General features: G+C 41.9%; 1 pseudogene; it reads left to right on the top strand.

Annotated features, from left to right (window-relative positions):
- Nucleotides 1-582: 582 nt before the first annotated feature.
- On the top strand, nucleotides 583-1,177 carry LOC128057686 (60S ribosomal protein L17-like; annotated as a pseudogene).
- Nucleotides 1,178-2,897: the final 1,720 nt, after the last annotated feature.

The following is a 2,897-nucleotide window of genomic DNA, read 5'->3' on the forward strand; positions in this document are numbered from 1 at the left end:
AAAAACTGACCCATGAATGGATAAGAAAGCTGTGGTACATATATACAATGGAGTATTACTCAGCTATCAAAAAGAATACATTTGAATCAGTTCTAATGAGGTGGATGAAACTGGAGCCGAATATACAGAGTGAAGTAAGCCAGAAAGAAAAACACCAATACAGTATACTAACACATATATATGGAATTTAGAAAGATGGCAATGACGACCCTGTATGCAAGACAGGAAAAGAGATGCGGATATACAGAACAGACTTTTTGACTCTGTGGGAGAGGGAGAGGGCGGGATGATTTGAGAGAATGGCACTGAAACATGTATAATATCATATAAGAAATGAATCGCCAGTCTAGGTTCGATGCAGGATACAGGATGCTTGGGGCTGGTGCATTGGGATAACCCAGAGAGATGGTATGGAGAGGGAGGTGGGAGGGGGGGTTCACGAGTGGGAACTTACGTACACCCGTGGCAGATTCATGTTGATGTATGGCAAAACCAATACAGTATCATAAAGTTAAAAAATAATAATAATGAAATAAAATTGAGCTTCCTTTTCCGGTAAGTGGCCTGAGGTGACTCCTAAAAATGGTGCTCTATTCACTTGACCCAGAAAACCCCACAAAATCATGCAAATCAAGAGGTTCCAATCTTCGTGTAATCAAGAGGTTCCAATCTTCGTGTACACTTTAAGAACACTCGTGAAACCGCCCAGGCCATAAAGGGTATGCATATCCGAAAAGCCACCAAGTATCTGAAGGACATCACGTTAAAGAAGCAGTGTGTGCCGTTCCGCCACTACAACGGTGGAGTTGGCAGGTGTGCACAGGCCAAACAGTGGGGCTGGACTCAGGGTCGATGGCCCAAAAAGAGTGCTGAATTTTTACTACACATGCTCAAAAATGCAGAGAGTAATGCTGAACTTAAGGCCTTAGATGTAGATTCTCTGGTCATTGAGCACATCCAAGTGAACCAAGCCCCCAAGACGCGACGCAGGACTCGCAGAGCGCACGGTCGGATCAGCCCCTACATGAGCTCTCCCTGCCGCATTGAGATGATCCTTACTGAAAAAGAACAGATCGTTCCTAAACCAGAAGAGGAGGTTGCACAGAAGAAAAAGATATCCCAGAAGAAACTGAAGAAACAAAAACTTATGGCCCAGGAATAAATGCTGCAAAAAAATAAATGCAAATAAAAGTAAAATTGTTGGTTGTCTTAATTAGTAAATGTATTTCAAGTGTTAGCACAAAATAAAATAAAATAAAATAAAATTGACTAGGCTGGGGAAAAAAAAAGTTAAAAAAAAAAACAACTGACCCATGATCCTTCGCTTTGATCCTTCCCCTGCTTTGACCCACTGGAAACCGTGGGTTGAGATGGTCAGTGCTCAAGACTGAAGCAGCTTAGAACATGACATCATCACATTACTTGGAGGAAGCCCTGGAAAGGCTCCTGACCCACACCAGAATTTGCATGAGCAAGAAATAAACCTTTGTAATCAACAAGGAACCTACTGTATAGCACAGGGAACTCTACTCCATATCCTGTAATAAGCTATATGAAAAAGTAACCTGAAAAGAATGGATATATGTATAACTGAATCACTTTACTGTACACCTGAAACTAATACAATTATACTCAGTATAATAGATGAGGAAACAGTGGAAACAGTGGCTGACTTTATTTTTCTGGGCTCCAAAATCACTGCAGATGGTGACTGCAGCCATGAAATTAAAAGACGCTTACTCCTTGGAAGGAAAGTTATGACCAACCTAGACAGCATATTAAAAAGCAGAGACATTACTTTGTCAGCAAAGGTCCATCTAGTCAAGGCTATGGTTTTTCCAGTGGTCATGTATGGATGTGAGAGTTGGACTATAAAGAAAGCGGAGCGCCGAAGAATTGATGCTTTTGAACTGTGGTGTTGGAGAAGACTCTTGAGAGTCCCTTGGACTGCAAGGAGATCCACCCAGTCCATCCTAAAGGAGATCAGTCCTGGGTGTTCACTGGAGGGACTGATGTTGAAGCTGAAACGCCAATACTTTGGCCACCTGACGCGGAGAGCTGACTTATTTGAAAAGACCCTGATGATGGGAAAGATTGAGGGCAGGAGGAGAAGGGGACGACAGAGGATGAGATGGTTGGATGGCATCACCGACACAATGGACATGGGTTTGGGTGGCCTCTGGGAGTTGGTGATGGACAGGGAGGCCTGGCGTGCTGCGGTTCATGGGGTCGCAGAGTCGGACACGACTGAGCAACTGAACTGAACTGATTCAGTATAAAATTAAAATTAAAATTAAAAAATTTAAAAAGAAACTTTTGTAGTATTAAGTCACTGAGATTCCAGGATTGGTTTGTTCCTGCAGCACACAGTTACTCTGACCAATGCATTTGTCACCAGAACCCACGAAAGTGGATTCTCACTGTAGGACTAGTCTTCTATTTAACAACATTTAAAGTTTTAGCTTTGATTTGACATTTTCATTTCCCATGAAGGCTTTGGTACTTAAAACAGAGGGAGTACACCATTTTCTTATGACTATACCATATTTCATTGAAATGAATAAAGATTTCTAGGTATTCAGAGACCTGCAAATTCAGGGTCCCAGAGCAAAATCACATACACAAGTTGTGTGTATCTCTGTCAACAGCCTACAGAGGCCTGCCTTTCTCGACATCTCTAATTTAACTGAAGACATTATTAGATGGAAATATTTTCCAAGTCTCAAGACAACCTTTTCACACAAAGACCTTTAAATACTGGATGCCAGCGTTGTTGGGTAGGAACTGCCTTTCCATTCAAAACCCAGCTGTGAAATGAACATGAGTAATGACTGATATACCTGCTCACTGCTAATGAATAAAAACAGCTGCTGCTCACAGGAGAGTCAATCAGCACA

This window comes from Budorcas taxicolor, chromosome 12, assembly GCF_023091745.1.
Source record: "Budorcas taxicolor isolate Tak-1 chromosome 12, Takin1.1, whole genome shotgun sequence".
NCBI classification, from domain to species: domain Eukaryota; kingdom Metazoa; phylum Chordata; class Mammalia; order Artiodactyla; family Bovidae; genus Budorcas; species Budorcas taxicolor.